The sequence below is a fragment of the Aythya fuligula genome, chromosome 3 (genome assembly GCF_009819795.1).
Source record: "Aythya fuligula isolate bAytFul2 chromosome 3, bAytFul2.pri, whole genome shotgun sequence".
NCBI lineage: Eukaryota > Metazoa > Chordata > Aves > Anseriformes > Anatidae > Aythya > Aythya fuligula.
Genome location: NC_045561.1, coordinates 111,259,153 through 111,280,432, shown reverse-complemented (window position 1 = coordinate 111,280,432; position 21,280 = coordinate 111,259,153). Strand labels below are relative to the sequence as shown.

Genomic DNA, 21,280 nt, shown 5'->3' with positions numbered 1-21,280 from the left:
GGAATGACCAGTTGCCAGCAACAGTGATGCTGCCCCTCCTGCTAACCAGCATGGGGTTGAGGTTGTGAGAATGACCTGAGAAGTTGGCCTAGAAGGAAACTAACAGCGCTACAACCTGAAAGTCTTTGCAGCCATACCCAAATGCTAAGTTGCAGACTTAAGCTGTCCCCTACCTATTTACACAATGTGCCACCATCTCCAGGGCACAGCTGTGACACTGGCATGCAGCTAGCTGGAAACCATGCACTTCTATTTTAGTGCTGAGTTGGATCCTCCAGCTCCCTTTTACTTCCTCACTTCCATAAATGAGAAAGGAGGCCACTACATAGCTCCAAGAGACATCACTGTGGTGAAGGGGAAAAAGTTGTAATCTTGGGAAAAAGTTTTTGGATGGATACTGCCCTGCTTTGCTCACATGTTTTTTAAAACCCTTCTATCCTTGGTTGTGATATACAAGCGTGATTAAAAGCCATCCCCTGACTTCTTGCTGGTTTCTGTGCTGAAATTACACTGCTGGTTTTTGATATCCAACTGAAGTGCAAGTAACCGATGTCATTACCAACTCATAGCTATGGAGAACAGGGAGTCTTTTTTGCAAACTCCATCTGGGATAAATCATGTTGCCTCTGTGCCCTGTGTTTTACATAAAAATGCATGTGGACAAAAATAAACCAGGAGCTGGGGCTTCAGCATAGTATACTCATGAGGGAAGATCTTTCCACACCATCTTGATCATCTCCTGACCAGGCCACTGGCAAATTATTAGAAAATTCTGCCTGCAGTTTTCTTAGCAATTCAGAAGGGACTCTTGGTACCTGCAACACTGCGTAAGCTATACAGGAAGAAATATTCCCCTTGTACAACAATGCAAAACGAAGACCTTCACAGATGAATTTGCCCAGCTGCCCCAAGAGGCACTGGGAAAGCTGAGCCCAGCCGTAGTTGCACTCCAGGAACCCTTCCCTTGGTGGTGGGAACATCTTCAAGGGAGGATTCAGGATATTTTACAACCCTTGTGTTCAGCATGCACAGAGAAGTACCAGACAATGAGACATTGCTAGATGGAGATATTTCAACATCCCTAAAACTACAGCAGCTTTCATACCCTCAACTGTGAAGGCTAACTCCCATGCCAGGTACTGCTCACCTTTTTCCTCATAGCCACCGTGGCTGATAACAGCACAATATACCAGTTCCATTTATGTTTTAGACTGATTACTTAAATTTTAGTCCACAGAGAAAGCTAGAAAAAAAATAAAGGTTTTTTCATAATCACAGGTGATTCAAAAAGTCGTGTTATACCAGGAAGGCCTGAAGAAAAGCAGAAAGGAATTGCAGTCTGACACTACATGCAGCTTCTCTAGTCTGTGATTTGCTCCATGTCTTATCTCATATTCTGTAAGCATGCATTTTGCTCCGTTTTAACTGTACAGAATGGAAAAGGGAAGGGAAAGAAAAAAGCATGAAACAAGTAAAAGGTGCTGTAATAAAAGTGAGGGTAGGTAGGTAGTTACTGGTAGAGAGAATATAAAAAAAATGTACTGATCCATGAAAAGAGAACATATATGACCTAAGGAAAGTTAAAGATTATTAGAAAGTCAGATAACATAAGACTTCCTGCTGACCACTTAGCACCTGAGCAACTGTGGTAATAACCAACTTTATTCACTTTTTATATACAGGGAGAAAAAGAAGATAAAACAAAGGAAGAATACAGGAAAAATCTTCAGAAGAAAGCACGTTTTTCAAGTAGTTTCCCCTCAAAAAGAAACAAGAAAATCCCACACATAGCCTATTAAAAAGGCTACTCACACTCAAGTTGCCAATTTAAAGGCTTTGGTCAAAAATTAAGCATGAAGAAAGGGTATACCCAAAATAACAAATGAGTTGCATTAAAGTCCCAGTGCAGTTCTCATAAGGTTTACTGTTTGAGCTAATTTAATGAAAAGATGGTCTAGATGATTATTATCTTGGCAAAAAGAAACCTATATAGACAGCTATTATAGACTGCTACGATCACTGCATCTTATCTCTTAACTGAAGACACAGATAAAGAAGAGGATAACCAATCCCTCTCTGCTAACCATCCGAAAAGTTGGCATCTTCCAACCATTTCCACAGGCGGGGACCAGACTCTCAGATGTTGCCCTGCCTGCTAACTTTTGGCAATCACTTGGGTACCATGAACATGACCATCATCAGTGGGAGGAGGAAAATTTACCATCGCAGAATGCTACGAGGCCAGCTTAGTCATCCCCTGGCTAACGAAGGTGGTGTTATTTTACAGCCAAACATCAGGCTGGGGTGCAGGCAGTCTGGGCTCCGTTCCCAACACCACCATAAAATTTCTTGGGGAGATGTTGCGCTTGTCGCCATCTGAAAGGCCAATATCAAACTAAGTTGGTAAGGACTGTATAAATATCCAAGGAAGAGTTTTAAGGAATACACAAACAGCTCAGGAAACGGAGTTCAGCTGTCTATGGAGCTCTGCTCTCAAACCAGAAACAGCAAGCCTGCTATGGAAAGCTTTCTGAAAGGCATTTTGGACTAGGAATATTCCTTAAAACTCTGTAGGAACATAAATCAGGGCTGCTGATCTGCACATTCACATGGTATGAAGCCTAGTATTACTAAACTAGATTTCACTGGCTGAGAACAAATATTTCCATGAGCAAACACTTCTGAACTGGGACCTTTTTTTTTTTTTATGACGTTTTTGCATGCAATTTTTGATTCCACACAGCCCCAACTGAAGGTTTTTTTTTTCCTGTTAGTACTGTACAAGAACATAAAAAGAAAAAGAATAAACAAACAAATTCAGTCTCTGCCCAGCTCCCATGTTTTTAATAGAAAAGCAAAAACAGGAAAAAAAGTCAAATGATCTGAGCAAGGTCAAAAAAGCAAGCCTGTGGCAAAGCTACAGCTGAAGTCAAGCACAAGATTTTACCTGTGGATTTCAGAGTTGGAGGACAGCAACTTATCTGACAGACCTCCTCTTGTTTCCTGGGTATCTGCATATCTACATACATGCTGCAACCTTACAAATAAGTAAGTCTCCTGGACTGGAATGAAGACACTCAGGTTTAATGTCTGAGAGGAAAGCTGTTCCAGTGATGAGAAAGCCAGCTGCTACAGGTGAGATGAGGCTCAATTCCTTCTCCAAGAGCCTTTGAGACACTACATAGAGTGTGGGAAGACAGATACCAAACCGACTTCAGCAAGGCAGCCTCTGATCAGCCCGTCACTGAAACAGAGATAACAGCCCCCTGCGCATGGGTTAGGTTTTACAGGAGGTACACGAGCAAGTCTGATTTGATTGTGTTGGAGGACAACTGCTCTAAATGCTAACAGTTTAAAATACTACTGCCCGACTGTGGCCATGTAAGGCAGAAGGAATGCATCTGAAAGCTAAAAACAAATACAGCCCTTGTAGTGTGACGCACTCATCCTCTGCTCATTTCCAGTTTAGAGGAGCACAGAAATGAAGGAGAGGCCATAAAGCAACAGGAGCAGCCATCAGTTGTCTTCACCTCCAGCCATTCCCCCCCATCCACCAATTTCAAGTGCTTGCTGCACTAATGCGCACACACACCCCACAGGAGCTGCTGTGGGTGTTGCACTACTATTAAGTGATGATGGAAGATGGGCAAGGAGCCTCCTGCAGTCATGCTCCTTCCCGAGCCCACCCTTCATGCTGCAGAAGTTTCCGAGTTTCCAAGCCCAAACAACTTTTAGACATGTTGTAATAAAACCCATCCGCACAGCCAAGGATCTGCCCTGAGCCAGCAGTAATTAAAATTAATCATTCACAATTATTTTCATGGGCATGTTCAAAAAAAGAGACACTGGTAGCTCGCCGAATCCTCAAAGTTGACAGACCTTGAAATAGGATGTGGTCAGGTACAGTGCGTTCCTGGATTTCAAGCAGTTAAAAGCATGCTTTGCATATCTATTCGCTGTCCTGCTCGCCGGATCCGCAGTGCTGCCATTCATTGCTACCTCGTTCCTGCAGTCTAAATTTTGAGCTGACATCAACGGATCACTTGTGGGACTGATAAGGAAATAAATTTTTAAGTTAAAAATTACCGTGTCTATAATGGCAGAAAATTATGGCTGCCCAGCTGGGATTCAGGACCACATCAGCATTAATATTTCTTATTCTTGAATCTTAGTGTCTTATGAACCTGAGATTCTTCCTGTGTTCCACACATTCATATTCAGTTTTAATCACTATTTTCTTCCATTTCAGCTTCGCTAGTCACTGCTATTTTGAGGGAGGTGAACAAGTTTCTAGAGTACGGAGTAGCCTGAAGGATACCACTTTCCAAAGCTTCAAAACTATTGAAGAAATTACATTTACAGAGGTAGAAGAATGAATAAAATTTGATGTCAGGGATTAGGACTGTCACCTTCTGGAAAACTATTTATACAAGCAATTTTTAGGGACTGAGCATCTCCTATTCATGATATCATCCTTGATCATTTCCGTCCCTTTTAAACTTATCATAAAAATGTAAGAGCATATGTCTTACATATATAAAACCAACATTTGTAGGCAGTATATAAGACCAAGATTGTAACCATTGCAGAGAGAAAGCAATCTCACACCTAACAGATTGCAGATCCCTAGGTATCAACCTGCACACCGCTCCTTCCTCCCCATCAGCAGGAATATTGATTTTTACAATTCATACCAGGGAAAAAAAAAGTTTTCAGCATCTCTACTGAAGGAGAGGAACGCGGTAATGGGATCGTCAGCCACCCACCACGCATGTTCTGTAGCTGGAGTTCAAAACTGGAACGAAAAGGAAGAGATAGAGGATTCAACTTTCTACGTTAATCAACTCTCAGCATGGTTTTCAGTTATAAGACTTCAAAGGAACACATATTCCCTCTTTGCTGAAGTAGAGAAATGCCTGATAAATATGTTTTGCTTTTTATCTTTATAATCTAGAGTGATTTTCTATACTGCATGTAGGTACGATGCTGTGCGGGAAAACAGCTTTGCAGAGCACTGACTGGAGAGGGAACAGTTACAAAGCACTTCAGAGGTTTCAGGCAGGGTTGGGGAAATATTTCTCTTTAGGAAATTCAGCCAGAGAGGAGGTAAACAGTATAAAACAACTGCAACACTCAAGTTCAGAAGTCTCCAAGGCAGTCAGCAGCACTGCAGCCAGTTTGAAGGAGCCACCCCAGATTGTTTTTTTGTTTTATCCAGGGTGTTGGCATTTCTCAGCTCTGTGCTTGCCTGTCCCCCATGCTTCTCTTCTGCTGGTCACCCCAATTTTCAGTCACAGCCCTCTCCTAATTCACGTTATATCCCCACTAAGCCAGTTTACCACTGAAAACAGCAACAGAGGCATTAAGGTGCTACAACTTAGGGCTCTCCCCTCTCCAACCTCTCCTTTCTCTGCATCATGAGCCCTGCAGGTGCAGCAAGACTTCCCAAGGTGTAGCTTTAAACCAGAGATGAACATTTCCAGTTCCATTCTCACCAGCTCTCACTTCATCCCCTCCTTCCACATCCACAAGCATTTGCAGCTCAGAAGAGCAGGTGCCAGGGAGATCCCAGCCAGCACACCAGCTTACCTCCAGAGGCATCTCACTACAAGGCCTAATTCTGACCTGCATAATTTCCATGATTTTTACACCACACACAAAGTTTTAAAGTTAGAGGAAAGACCTCAAAGGCATGCAGCAGAGAAAAAGCATGGCAGCCCCACTTCAATCACATATCATGGCCCCTTCTTCCTTTGGAAAGCCATCTCTGAATTATCACAGCTCATGCTTGCTAAAAAGTTGTAGAAGCTTGTACAAACCCATCTTGGCCCAACTCTAACAAATAGGAAAGAAAGAAAAAAAAAAAAAGATGTTAGAGCAGAGGGAAAAGACTTTCTGTTAGAAGAGGCACAATGAGCCCTGAAAACACATCAGGAAACCAGGAACAGCTGATGGTGGCAGGGTGGGGTGTGCATGCACATGTGTGGGGAGCATGTGGCTCCTCAAATTACCATGATTGCCATACAAAATGAAGACAGCCAAATGCCCAGCTACCTGGCATATACGTATTCTCTCCTGAGCAGAGGTGCAGAGCAGCTCTGCCACAGAAGGGACAAAAGCCCAGCTTCCTCTTCCAACCACCAGACAATCTTGCTAGTAAGGGATTAAAGAGGTTTAAGTAACTATACGTTTAATAATGTCAGGAGGGCAAGGACAGTTACATTTTGACTGCTTTGAACTACCGATAGCTTTGCAATTTTGTTCCTGTTTTAAATACAAAATCAGTATTTTTGCCAGAGCGGACATCGTCTAAGGATATGAGCAAGGCAAGGAGCACAGGAAGAAGTACTCTTTTACTAGCCAATTGATGGAAAAAAAATAGATGAGCTTTCAGACACAAGTCCATAGACATGAAATTTTCACGAAGTGAAGACCATTGGTCCTTAAATACATACATACACATATACAAGCATATATATGCACACACACATATACATAAAAACTTCCTACCTTGCTTTAAAATCTGAAAGACTTTCTCAAGCTTGCACTGCCAGTAAAAATTACAGCTTCTTTGGTAGGGGAAAGAAAAGCACAGCTGAGAAAAAAATAGGCTGTGGAAAGACATCAGCAGCAGAAGACAAAGTTTGCTATTACCTACTGTAATTATGGAGAAGCATTATTTTTTATTCTGTGCTCAACTCCTCTTTTCCATTCTTTTCATCAGCCTTAAAAATGATTTTAGGATTTCAGCAAAATAGGGTCATGTGGGGGACTGTATGCTTCTGGCCAAAGCCTTCCCTGCTCCTCCCTTGGGGGAAAAAAAATAAACAGAAATGAAGCAGCAACGACAAAGCAGAAATAGAGTTTGCAGTTCTTCAGTTCTCCCTTTCCCTCTTCCCTAATGCAAATTCAGAGCAGATCCTTTAGAGACTGTAAACACCCACGCAACTTTCCAGGTGGGAAAAAAAGCACACACCAGTAAATATATTAACAGCAATTTCTTTACCCTTTCTTCACTAAGTGACTGGATATAAAATCTGTTGCTGCCTCATGGACAAACACACAGAACCTTTGGCAGAACTGACGGATGTTTTGGGGCACTGCAAGGATTTGATGCCTGTCTTATCTTTCCCTGTACACTAACCAGTCTGCATAACCTAATAGCATTAGCTTACTAACAGATATATTAATAGGCGTGGGGGGAGGGAGAGGGGGGAAAAAAGCCACTAAAACATATTCCACCTACACATCTTGCTACTAATCACAAACTCAGGTAGAAAGGATTTTTTTTTTTCTCCTGGTCAGGCAAGAAATACAGGAGAGAAAAAGACACAGTGGGGGGAAAGCGCCTATTTTCATATTTTTCTAGAAATCATCATATATAAAAAAAATCTAACCTTAGACTGATCGTTGCATTTATCAATCCATGACAAGGAAAAAGAAAGTGGGAAAAAAAAACTCAGGAACTGCCACAACATCTTACAGTTGGTAGTTTCAGAGTGATAAATATAACACTGGTCTCAGACTGCTAGAAGGATTAGATTTAGCTGTAAAACAAGAAGTGCAGTTAACAGTTGGTGTTGGGTCTGGTGTTAGGATTAGAAAGCTCTGCTAATCACAAGAAATGCAAAAAGATTAAGGGGTGATGGCTGCCAGTGAGGTATTTAAGAGCATGTACGCGTTGGAATTCGTCGTGAGATTAAAATTCCTCAAGTTGAAAAAATTAAATTTAAAGAAAAAAAGGACAAGGATAGATCATAAAGGCAGCAGCCAGTTTCACTTGCGCTGTCCAGAACCCATTCCTAAGGATTAGAGATTTACAAGTGGAAACGCAAAACGTATGCCATGGCTTACAATGAAGGATCCTAGGAGGGTTTTAGTAAGGACAGGCAAGCATTTGTATTCTGGTACCTAGGAACTAACTGCACTACTAAAACCTATTAAAACAGTGGGCTTGGGGAAAGATTTTGCTTACCAAAAACCTGCCTGAACACAGTGGAGTCACAGCTTCTGAAAGGCTCTGTGACACGAGTCATGATGGCATCTAGTATCTGCGTTCTTGCAGTAGGAAGAATAAAGTGACACCTTAATTTCCTGGTTCCCAGCTGCTTTAGATTTACCAACACGATCTATTTATATTGCTACTTATCAAGGACAAGTCAAGCTCCCCATATAAAATATTCAAATTGCAGTAAGAGAACCCCCCCAACTCCCAGAAGGGCAAAGTAATAATAAAATCAGCTTCCTAAAACCTTGAAATAAACATCTATTAAAACCCAAATTTGAATTTTGGCTGGAAAATTTTCCTAACAAGGCATTTTAGCCAGAGCAGGCCACAGCATCACATAGCAAGATTCCCTTGCTTGCTTATGACACAGAACTCTCCATCAGCAGTGAGTGCACAGTTCATCACTGTCACCCTGGGCCACCACCACCCCAAACCCAACAGCGTGCTGTGTCACATCTCAAGGAGAACAAAGACCCATCCATGGCACATCAGTTCCACCACTAGTCTGATGGAGTCATTGCTTAGCAGTGAGGCCACCCCAAACTTGCCTCTCCCCCACGCTGTTCCAAATTTATCCAAAGATTCAGAGTAAAATGCAAGTGCTGCCATATGACTTCAAGCAAATTCGCCCTGCTCAGCTACATTTCCTTCTGGGCACCCACAAGTTCAAGTGCTGATTTGAACTATCTTCTTTTCACTCATTAATTTACCTTCTGTAAAGCTGAACTTTGCTGTTCAAGAGATTAGGGAATGGTTTGGAATAAGACTGTCATCATTTTCTCACATGCCTTTCAGTCCAGTGATTCTGGTGCATGTCTGGATTTTCAGAATCCAGAAGATTTCACTTGCCTTCTGTTCCCCTCAAATGAGTATTTTTCCAGATGCCTGTAGCAGAAGCAGAAATCACTGTCTTGCAAGAGTTATAAAATAGTTGTATTAAATAATAGAGGTGAAAGCACAGTGTATGATTTTTGCAGAAGTCTTTTCAGAAGAACAGACAAATTTATTCACTGCATTATGGAACAGTTTGAGAAAACAAGATCGTACAATGTACAGTGCCTCTATTTAAATTGTTTCATTTCTATTCATGAGTGCACTGATTAGATACACTGAAAATATCATCAGTAAGAAATAAATAATTCTGCCAAATTAATAGTTGTTGATTTCCTTTACCTGAAAATATAAGTAGCATCTCATCCACACTAGATAAAGCTGCTATAATTTGGATACATCGATCTTGTTGGTTCAAGTCTATGGAGCACACCAAGCCAAGTATCCATCTGCATTTTCTTGATATTAAAGATCTTCTTCTAAAATGAAACTATTTAGAGAGTTAAGATTGGCTAACACACGCTTTGCTTGGAGAGGTTTAGTAGCCAAGCAGGGTTTTGTCTTCTGTTTCTGTTGTCTTCCCCAAATAGTAGGTTGAGACAAACCAAATGTAGAGCTCGGTTTAAGAAATGGTATGTTAGGGAACAGAGGTAAATTTGCTGTATTGGACAGAATTGATCTCAAGCTCACCAAATGCTCTTTATTTAATAACATATCTTTCTGCCCCAGAAATAAACCAGCCAGAAGCAATCACCACTAACACCATTAGATGATGGAAGCTATTAACCAGCTCCACACTGAGGGTGCTCTACTACCTCAACCCCTATAAAGGATTTTGCTGGAGAAATGGTGGAAAGGGTAGATACATGTAAATGGCGCAGATGATATTCATCAAGATCATACTCATATTTTGCTTGCTTAAAAAAATAGACTAAAGACACAGCTAATACGCTTTAGATTTAGACATTGCAGGACGATGGATGTAGTAGGTCCGTCCAGCTTACAAACCTATGAGAAAGCCTTCCAGAAAGCCTTCCATGTTTCTGCAAAATTCACCTAGTTTGAATTGACAATGAATTATTATGCTAAAAATCAAATATAATTGCTTTAACATTTCAAAAAAAAAAATCTAAATGCACAGCTGAATAACTTAAGAGCACCCTGTTTGCAAAGCAGCCAAGTGATACACCTCAGAGAGCTACTGTTAGCTACTGCAGGCAAGATACATCAAGGAAATGCTGAGTTGAGGTGCAATTTGACAGTTATTAGCAAAACAAGAGTAATTTGATGAAGAAAAAAAATCTGACAAAATCTCAGTTCACGGCAACAGATTTTAGAAGCCTATTTGCACATAAATTGGAAAAAAACAATTCTTGCATTAGAAACTGATGAAGACGAAACAATATATCCTAAACCCTAACATATTTGAAATTATTTTCTTTGATTCAAAGCCGATAATCCTGTAACAGGCAGTAACTAAACAGTGGCTTATCAGACTTGCTCTGCATGTTGAAGAGACTGCACAGTTAGATCCTGATCTGGGGCCATTCTAATATCAGAGTAACGGGATTTACTGCCATACACACACCTTTGTTTTTGCCATTTGAAATGGTTACAGCATGCAGTACATTCGGCTGTGTTTTAAGCATTAGCAGCATAAATATCCCCTTGTGTACTGTATACTTCACCACTTCTTGCTTCCCGTAAATCAAGTATAGAACCAATCATCTTTTTATGTTAGACATTAACGGCAACTCCATTATTCAAATCCAGCCTGCATAGATTTGCCTTTCACGGGGATGTAAAGCAGCTCACGGCTGAGCAAGGCGAGATTCAAATCTGGCCGTGATCTTCCTACAACTCGACTGCTGGCAGAGATGAGGTATTCTGCATCTTTCAATTTATCTGTGCAAAAGGCTTTTTTAAAAACTCCTATAAGCAGTTAAAAAAAAAAAAAAAAAAAAAAAAAAGATTGGAAAGCCTTTTGCGCTCTTGAAGAACCGCATCTTTGTGTCATCGTAAGCATTCAGCAGAAGTGTTTTTGCTCAGTACCTGTGCTTACTCGTGCGCATTCTCTACCGCATTACAATTAGACACGTAGATTAAGAGATGTCTTTGGTGTCATTGTATCAAACTCTTCTACAAAGAGATTTTATAGATTGCCTTCTTTTCTGCTTACCACTAAATTTCCACGCTTGGTGCGAAACGCAGTAAAAGTGACAGGTACCTTCCCTGTGTTTACAGTACCCACCAAGAACTATTTCAAAAACAAATAAAACAACTTGGCTATGATTTAAGCAACGCAAACCGTTCTCCCACGGGGTTCCTTTTTTCTCTCCTCTTCCCCCTCATCTCTCAGTTCATGAGGATAGGGAACATGAAAACTAAATGGATTTACGTTTAAATAATTCATCTTTTCAGGCACATCAAACCAAGTACTAAAGTTCATCCACAGGGCTAGCCGCATTTAGCTGATTCCAGCGGTATTTTGAACAGAGTTCTGGAGAGCTACTCACAAAAGGTTGTGGGGAAATGCTGAACAGCTGCGTTGCCAGAGTTGTTTTGATACACGTGCTGAAACTCTACCTTGCCTTACCGAAGGCAGCTGACAGGGATGCGACAGCAGCAGTGCTGATCTGCTGCTGCATCTCGGAGACTTGCTCCTGCACAAGAAACACTTTGTGACTGGGGTGAGCTCTGGCACATTCAGGGAAGACTCAGAGTTACAAAAGCTGTGCATCGTTTTCCTGGCAAGCAGTAGGAAAATATGTGGCAGGATAAAGCATCTTTAGGAGAGAAACTCCCGCAGGGCAGACATCCGAGCTAGCCAACTTGATCCTAGGAGCCAAGTTGCCTTAAACTTAAGTCCCATGGGGACTTGGAAGCGAAGCGATGGTAGTAACTTGTCTCCTCTTTAAGCACTGAAGGAAAGAGGTGTTTTTTTTTGTATATTTTTAAACATCCTAAAGAAGTAGAGAAGATACATCTACTATTGTAGGAAGCCTAATGATATTCCTTCATAACCTTTGCTACACTTGCACGTTAAGTCATGTTTGTTGTGCTAAATAAACCATACCAAATCCTTGCAGCTAGAGGAGAAAAAAATTAAGTACTTGCTTTCTTATTTTACTCCCCTAAAAGCCAGAGTCTAAAACTTTCAGCTCTTAATATTACCTACTTGCTTTAGCAACACAAGCCGTCTCTCCCCTGCACATGGCTAGAAGAAAAGTCTGCAAAAGGGAACAATGGAAGCAAGTCTTTCACACAATTGAGATCTGTTCTTATGATTTATACCAACAACTTCATGTTGTCTGGACTAAATTAGAGAAAGGAGCAAAGAAATGTAATTACCTTTCAGGATATAATGACAATTGACAACAATTTTAGCCCCAGTGCTTTGCCCCTGTAGGAAATGGTTGGTCACAGTGAAGAAATCTTTTTGCCATGTGGAAACCTTTGAGCGGGTTAGTAACCAGCTACTGTACCAGTTATGAATTTTTGCAGTCAGGTTTATATCTTCAAATTCACTGAAGTGGAGATTTATTGCAACAAAGACAGAAAACCACTGGAGGGATGTGCTGGAAGTGGAGCGGGACAAAAGGAAAACAAACAGAGAAAATACAATATTCTTGGATTTGCAAGGGTTTATTTGAAATGCCTTTGTGTTTCCAGTCTAAATTATCACGGCTCATAATACTACTACCTAAATCACACAAAGACAAGATTTGGTAAAGAGTTGAGTTTTGCACAGTATGTTTTGGGCAAGTTTCATTAGAAATAGCTTGATAAACCTTTAAGAAGTATCACATTAAGGCCACTTGTTTTGGGTGGTAGATTTTGAGCCCTTCGGCAGAAAGCAACCTCACTGCAAGCAGGGACATCAATGGCTGTGAGCCACTGTTTATGCAGTGGAAGGCCTCTTTAAATCAAGCATGTTTAAAAACGTCCTTGTTCTGAGTTGCATGTACCGGGCAGCCCATCACAAATTTATGTCCTCGCGCTTTGTAGAGTAATCATGCTCATATACCCACATAAGCTGTCTGTGAGCAACACAGGCACTTCCACTTGGTTAATCTTCCCCCATAAAAGTTAAGTGCCTCATAGTCCTTGTGTGTGGAAGCCTCTCTAAACCAAAGCGTGCAACTTCTTCTGCCTGTAACACATGCATATTAATACATGAATAATAAGAAAACCTGGGTTAATTGATTCTGACCAACCACCATTAAAAAAACAACACACAAAGAATAACCACAAAACAGTCCACCATCAGAAAAAAAAAATGCTTACAGAATGACTATTGAATTGCAAGTTCTGACCTTTGGGGATGTGGGGAGCAGCATTCATTTCCTTCCTTCCAGAAGCTAATACTTGCTGTAACCTTTTTTTAAAAAAGTTACAAACTGAAATTGTTCTTTTTCCTAGCCCAGCAGACAGTGTTGCTGTGGAGAAGCTTGCTTCCAGAGGAAGTGGAATGTAAAAACAAAGTTGCTCTGACCTTAACAATAATCCTGTTTGCATATTACAATACATTTTCCTACCATAACAAGGCAAAGTCCCTTGTGTTCCGGTCAGAAAAAGTCATCTTCCAGTAAAAGCACACTGTGATCAATAACATTTTCTTAATATATTATATTATCTCTCACTGAAACACTTTTTCATTTGGCATTTCAGGCTGACTAGTAGGGGAAATTCATGACAAAACTCAAGATGGCAAATGAGATACTGCAAATTAATTCCATCTTTTCGTTCGTGAACAATTTGACAAGCCTGTGTCGTCTGGCTTCAGCAGAAGCTTTCTCAGCTTTCAAATATACATGAAACAGAAGAATCTGCTCCACTACCATACCAATCTTCACTTTAGCCTGCATAATTTTGTGTTGAAATACACTGTAGATTAAACAGCTAACTTTGAGACCAGAGTTGGTGGGGGCCTACTTTAAATATTAGTTTAGAAAAGAGACTCAGAAGCCTGCAATAAAAATTGTGGAATTGTATTTTAAAGTCACAACCCAGAGCATAGCAGGGTGCAGGAATCCTGCACTTCTGAATGTGTTTTGCCACCGAGCTGTCTGCAATCTGATCCTGAAAAAGGCTGAGTGATGAAAATGCCAGCTGAAGGATCTCAATTTGGTACCTGCAAAGTTCGAAGAGAGCTTTGTCATGATGGGCATTATAGCAAAGTACTTCTCTATCCGTGAGTCTGAAATTGCTTTTGCTATGCTGAGCAGTAGCTTTATTCCCCCCTTGGAGTTAATGTCCTTCCACAGGCTGAAACGATGACCTGGTGGCACAGGCAGGAGCAGTGCCCATGCTTCCTGCCGGCCACGTGGCAGCCCATCATCATTTTAGCAGCAGCAGCTGCAGATCCAGCTGCATTAGTGGAAGTCATTGGTGTTCAGCATGGCCCAGAAAGGCACAATCCTGCAAAAAAGGGCTTGGGAGCATGCACAGCATCACCAACAGGATGGCTTACATGCACCTGGTCTCTGCAGGATTAGGTGCAGAATCACTGCCTCCATTAATATTTCAGCATAAGAAATAAGGGGCAGGCAGCTGTTGAATATTCATGCTGTAGCAATGCTCTGTATGAAGTCTCTAGCATAAACATGCACAGGCTGTACCCATACCCTGAAGAATTTACCATCCAATGCCCCAATTAAAGAGGTACTTAAGTATGTACCCTGCTTTAAGCTCACAGGGCAGTCTCATCGACTAATTGTATTCCTACAGCAAAGAACGTGCTCAATTTCTTTACTTAAATCAAGGCTCATGTTGAAAACAATTTAAAGGAAGTAGAAGAAAATGGATAAAAATTTAATTACATCTGCAAATCCCAACATCTCATTAGGTCAGAACCATGTAAAGGGCCAAACACCACATCTACCTCACAAGTCACTCATAGAAGATCAACATTTTGTCAAATTGGGGAAGAAATGCATGCAGGAGAGAAGCATGAAATAAATGCAAGAAAAAGCATATACATTTGTGAGAGAGAATGGGTAAAAATGAAATTAGTCTCATTGATAAGTAGAAACACAGATGACATTATAGCAAACTAGGTGGGAAGAATGAGATAATCAAGATTTTGAAGGAGAGAAAGTTTGAAGGGTTTTTTTAGGCAAAATAAATTAGGTAGTAAGCTCTCATGTAAATGAGCACTTATAAAATTATAAAATAGCCTTTCAAGGTGAATAATCTCTTTTACAATTAATAAAATCTGCAATCTGAGCAACACTGTTCTGATAACTTTTTGCCATTCGCAATTATTACTCATCCCGGCACCAAAAACTCATTATTATTAGAGATGGCAAAAAAAATATTTAACTGCTTTTATGAAAGGACTTAATAGTTAAAAGAAGCACAAGTTTCTATGCTTTGTTTCTACTTCCGAATCTTGAACGTGGAAAATGAGGGCATCCTAGCAACCCTCGTGCATGTCTCCTTCAATTTCCAATAAGTAATTTGGATAAAAGCATCTTATTTGTATGGTAACACAACACATTACAAAAGTCTATTTCTTTGGTTTAAAAGCAACCTACTAAGAGTATAGAGTTAACATATCCCTGTATAACTACAAGCATGTATTTTATACTATAAACATACATATTTTTTGCCTATTTTATAGCAGTTTGCTCCCAAGGAACCAAAAGCATTTAACAGTTACTGTAGAATTCACAGCACTCTCGTGAATAAGAGTATGTAATCTCCATTTTAATGACACGGAAGCTGAGGCACAAATATTGCAAAGGTGGCTGTGGCGGAGATAAGAACAGAAACCACACTGAACTCCAAGCTCCATGAGTAAATCACGTCCTGACACACATCACCTACAGACAGAAGGGAACACAGGTATTTTTGTGTCAGCACCTACAGAGATGTTAGTATTAACATCGCCCACCTCCTGCTCCACCTTGCTCACTGACACCAACAGGGCAGCAAAATGAGCCACATTAGAAAGAATACTCCAATACAAGTGTTAAATGGACTGAAGCACAAACAAAAATAGAAGATTTCCTATGCAGAGGTGCTTGAGAAACGTTATCTGAGCTCTTTATTAACTCAGATTTCCAACTTTTAATGATTTAGTCAATAGTTAGAGGTCTGGAACACACAAGACAGGCACCCTTCTCTGGGTCAGCCGGTAAAAGGACAGGCAACAGGTCCAACTTGCAGCAAGGGAAAAGTCTCATTAGATGTAAGGAAGTAAAAGATCAGAGTGAGTGCACCTGGCACAGGCTGCACTGGGAGGCTGCTGAGTCTCCATCCTTGAAGTTATTCAGAATTTGCCTGGACACAGCCGCAGCCCTGAAAAACCAGCTCTACTCTGAAGTTGGCCAGTTTTGAGCAGGAGGTTGGCTGAGATGACCTCCTGAGGTCCTTCCCTAACTAGATTATGCTATGAATATCATACCAAATACAAGTGAGGTTATTCCTTGGTTTCTTTGCTTCATCCCAAAGCTTATCACAAATTCATACAAGAAGTATGACCCTGGACTTCCATGAACAACTTCTACTTCGTTCAGCTTGCTCTCTCCTGCAACGGAACAAACTGCAATCTTTGCTTTAACCCACCTAATGCTACAAAATATGAAAAGCAAAAACACAATCATTCTGTTCAAGCACCTAAAGACGTGTGGTCGTTTGAGGTCTTGCATTGAGTTTACGTACCTTTTCTGACCCACGCTCCTCGTAAGAAACACTCAGAAAAGCAATCAGGCTGCTGCGCTGAGACCCACTGTTGTTAAAATAACTGCATCACGGTAACAGCTCGCTACTTCCTTTCATTTCAAATTCCTCTCCACCCGCACTTTCATAGGAGGTGCTGCATATGGTGAAAGCTGATTTAGTTTGAACCAGAAAGAACAGAGGTTAAGTACTTGCCTAGTTAGAACACCAAAATTGCAGCAGCATGTGATCAGCAAGATATATAGGGTTATGGCCAACGTACACAAATACCTTCTATGCTCTTCAGAAATTAAAATGTGTTTTAAGGGAGGCTGAGCTGAGCTAGGAATATCCCCAAATGGGTAAGAGACAACTGTGTGCCTCCTACAGGCAGCTCCCTTCTAGAAGTAGACAAAAGTTCATCCTAAAATCCAAGCCTCCTTCCAGCTTCTCGATTCGTAGCAGAAGCCTTGATGAGGTAGCCTGGACAAAATTGATGCATCATTTCCAAGTACGTACAACCGCTATTTGTCATAAATAGCTCCAATAAAGAGAAGATTTTTGTTTGCTTGTTTCTTCGTTTCCTCCCTTAACTAGATCACAGGCATTGTACCAGAAACACCCAGAGGACTACCATAATCTAACAGAATAATTATACAATATGTTGATATTCAGCCTAAGACTACCCTCAGCATTTTATATTGATTTGAACTATGCGATGCTGTAACATATCACAAGCCAGATTTGCTAGACATTCCCCTCAACGGAAAGTGAATTAAACTGTCACTCATCACCATATGAGTTGCTCTAGTATAACTACTTCATCAGTAGGACAACATTTCTCTAAATTAAAAACAAAATGCTAGGTTGCAAGGTAAAGTCTTCATTCTCTTTCCCATACATTTTTTTCCTCTCTCTTTCTCATACTTATTTTCCATTCAACCACCTTCCCCAACTCAGCGTGTTTAACCCTCTTTGCTCCACCTGCCTGTTCAATGCTTTCTTTTCCTCTCCTTAAGTCAGTTTAAACAAAGAAACTTGCACATGAGCTCCAGTCACCCCAGCAAAGCCATTAGTTATGATCTGAGCACCAAACTACTGATGTTCTCCTGGTCCTTTCTGTAGACTATCATGAACAAACTAGGCAGCAGAGCCAGCTGGAGCACATCTCCCTTCCCCAAGGGCCACCTGAACTGTGTGTCAAGGCTGGGGCAGTATTACTAAGCATCCATTCCCTGGCATAGCCCCCAACACATACACACCATTAAAACATGGGAAAAAAATGACACTTTATTCATTGTGAGGGCTACTAAAAAAAGGTTATTTAGAGAATGTTTGATTTTACTACAACCGCAATGCAATTACAGTTGTTGGTATCTGCAATTTACAGCATTACACACACATGCAGGGACAAACAAAGAAGGAATATAAAATAAAAGCCTTATTCAAAATTCAGGCTCAACTTCAAGCAACAATTTCATTTTTCTATTATTACATACACTATTTATGATTTTTGTATTGGCAGCACAAAGAAAAAGATTAAATACACTTTCTTTACATACTTGTACACACCCAAGCATACACAAAATTTCCTGTTTTACCATGAACATACTAATGATAGGAATTGAAAAACATTTTTAAATTATCAAGGCTACATTGAAATCTGTAAGACAGATTTGGAAGGAAATACGTCCATGAAGATAGGTTTCCAACGTGTAGTACAAACCTATTTGTGGGAAGAGGCTGACAGAAAGGTTACAACCAAGATGTTGGGGATGCTGAGGTGTTCAGTAAAGAATCTACTGAGGGAACAGCAAGCACTAGAATTGCACAACAGTGTGAGAAAAATTAAACAGATTCAAATTAGGAGACGAAAGGACTCTGTGGTCTTGGCAGATAACACATCGAACTTGAGCCAGAAATACACCCGTGCAACAAACAGTTAATGCATTCATCCTGGGCTGCATTAGCAAGAGTACAGCCAGCAGGTCCAGAGAGGTAGACTCGGCCTTCTGACACATTTGTGAAGTCTGCAAGACTGTAATTGTGTTATACAGAATGTTTCATTTGTAATACAGAGATGCGAGTGTATTTTATAGCTTAAAACTCAAAATGATCACTACACTTGAATAAGTGGCTTACAGCTTTTTGCAGTTTTATAAGATATAGACTTGCCAGTCTGCAGAGACAAACTTTGCTCCCTCTAGGAGATGTACAACCCAATTCAAATACCTTTTATCAGGTTTACAGCACTAGCATTCATCCTACTACATTATTTTTCCAAGTGTAACACAGATGGTTGGTTGCAAACGTTCTGACAGGGATTTGCTGCAGTCACTGAAAGCAAAAGCATAACCCAAACTATGTTTGTGTTAAGTGGACAAGAGCACGGAAGAGGAAAAAAAATGCAAAAAAAACAGATAACTGCACACTTACCCTATGATATCCAGAATCTGTATCAAAATCAGCCTCAGGTGTAACAGTCAGTAAACAGGACAGCAAACCCTTGCATTTAGCAGAAGGTTTCTGAGAAGCCAGATTACCTAGAAAGAGTAGAGAAGAATTATTTTAACACACAAAGATGAAGTCACCTATGCTTAATAAGAATAGCCTTCAAACGAGCCACAGCACAAGAAAAAAATAGCTGCACAATGGGAGATGATACATGCCACCACGATCGGCACGAAGAATTTAATCCTCTGAAGGTGACAGAACTCTGTTACGGAGCACAGGGAGTTGGATGCTGGTAGATTCTTAGGGTTTAGCAAAGAGCATCTAATACCCGAGATAACACGGTGTTAACCCTCTGATCAAGTATGTGGAGGAGACAAGAAAGAGCATGATATTTTGCTTAATTAGTTGCTATCAAAGAGAGGACAAGTTCAAGCACTTGCAAGAATGAGGCAAGGCGAGATTATTTAAAAGTTTAATAGCGTTCTAGAGTCTTTGGTAACACAGGGTTTGCCCAGGAAATAAAAATAATCCCTGGAGATAAATTTAAAGAAATATCTCATTTTAGTGCCCAGAGTAAAATGACTATTCATTAAAGTAAAGCAGTTTTATACCTATGTTCTCCATCTCAGATTTAATATATAAGGGAGTAATCTCCATGACAGGAAGTGGAATGTAATCCTGCAGGAATGAACTGCTGTTATTATCTGCAAATCAATACAATATATTTTTTTTAAGTGGATATAACAGCACCTATTGATTTCACATTTTTAGCACTGGAGTTTCAGACTCTACAAAGAAGATTCTTACAGTGACAAGAGAAATGCAGATGAGTAAATGAGTTGATATAAATTAATTTTTAAAGTTCACAGTGCTCTCCCCTTGAACAAAGCCATCAGGTTTCTCTCCCATTACCTCAGCTTTAGCCTCTTTCATTTCATGTAAATTTCATTTTATATAAACTTAATGTTTTGTATAATTATAATATTTTGAGTTAGTAGAGCAATCCTACTTGCAAGCTATGGAAAGCTTACCACTCAAAACCTCTTGGAAGACATCTCCCTGTCCTACTACCATATTATTACAGGATATTTGTACGACTCTTTCTACGTTTAAATTTGGTCAGGCTATTTAAAAGAAATCCATTCCCTTGTAAAAGCCCTAAACTGGCTGAGCACTCAAGAGCTTATGGTCCAGAACTGAGGATGGTAAAGTAACAGGAAACAGAAGCACATGGAAGAACCACATAATGGATCCAAGGACACTCAGTGGGTCTGCCAAGCCATGAGCTCCATTGGGCCATGATATATTGCTTTAGGAGAATTTAAAACAACTGATAGACTCCAACATAATTCTGTAAATGAAGCATACAGCAACTTTGGCTTGATGAGCTGATCAAATCACGTTGCAATGACCTACAACGAGAGCTGACTGCAGTGCAAGAAGTACAAACGGGAAGGGGGAAAAAATAATCATAACATTACAAGGAGTGATGGGAGTAGGGCCAGCTGACAACCCCAAAGACATCTCAAGAGCAAACAGACAAACCATTTAGTTCTACAATTTAGTTCTTGTTTTGTGCAGGAAAAAAACCCAGATCTCGCCACAAGTACTAGCCAGCTGCAGGTTGGTTACTTGAAAAGCAAGACAATAAAGTAACGAGTACATGAAAGGCCTGGGGACCGCGCAGATAGACAAGTGTCTAGTTTGCATTATCCCCCTCCATTCCCGTCTTCTGTCATGCTGTGCTACATTCTCCTCGTTAGCCTGCTTTGTTTACAGGGTTCGACTCATTTTGGAGTTGAGGCTTCTCAAAGAGCTGGTCTATTCATTTATATAATGCTTCTCAGATGCATTGCCGAGACATTTCAACTGAGTATTTCTGACTTTTGCGACATGCCTAAAGAATTTATCATGAACCGCCTGAAAAGGCTCGAACAAAAATAGAAGCTTTTTTTTTTTTTTGGTTGGGTTTGTTTTTCTGTTTTTCATAGAGCACAGTTTTCATAGCGAAGTTTATGGAAAGGACAGAAAAAAACTCAAGGGAGTCATTTCTCTTCTGCATAGTGAATCATCGTATCACAGTTACCCCATCATCGCCAAGGGCAACACCAGGCCAAGGCTGCACTGGAAGCTCTCCTTAGGGAAACATCCACTTCTCAAACCCATCTCGGGCTTCTTGTTCAAGGGCAAGCAAGAACCAAAGAAGAGCCTTTCACAGCAATAAAAAAATGAAATGGGTTTCTGATAAGGAAGAGGACTAACCTAATAGACCGATAGTTGTTTTACATAAAGGAAACTTTTTTCTTTCCCCACCCCAAAAAT

At 40.4% G+C, this 21,280-nt stretch overlaps 1 protein-coding gene across 1 annotated transcript in view; it reads right to left on the bottom strand.

Moving 5' to 3' along the window:
- The window catches only part of KLHL29 (kelch like family member 29), a 389,804-nt gene that overhangs the window by 306,939 nt on the left and 61,585 nt on the right, over nucleotides 1-21,280 (bottom strand). Inside the window, exon 2 of the mRNA XM_032185708.1 lies at nucleotides 18,941-19,047. The gene's annotated coding sequence lies outside the window, so the exon portion shown is untranslated. The remainder of the gene's footprint in view (nucleotides 1-18,940; nucleotides 19,048-21,280) is intronic.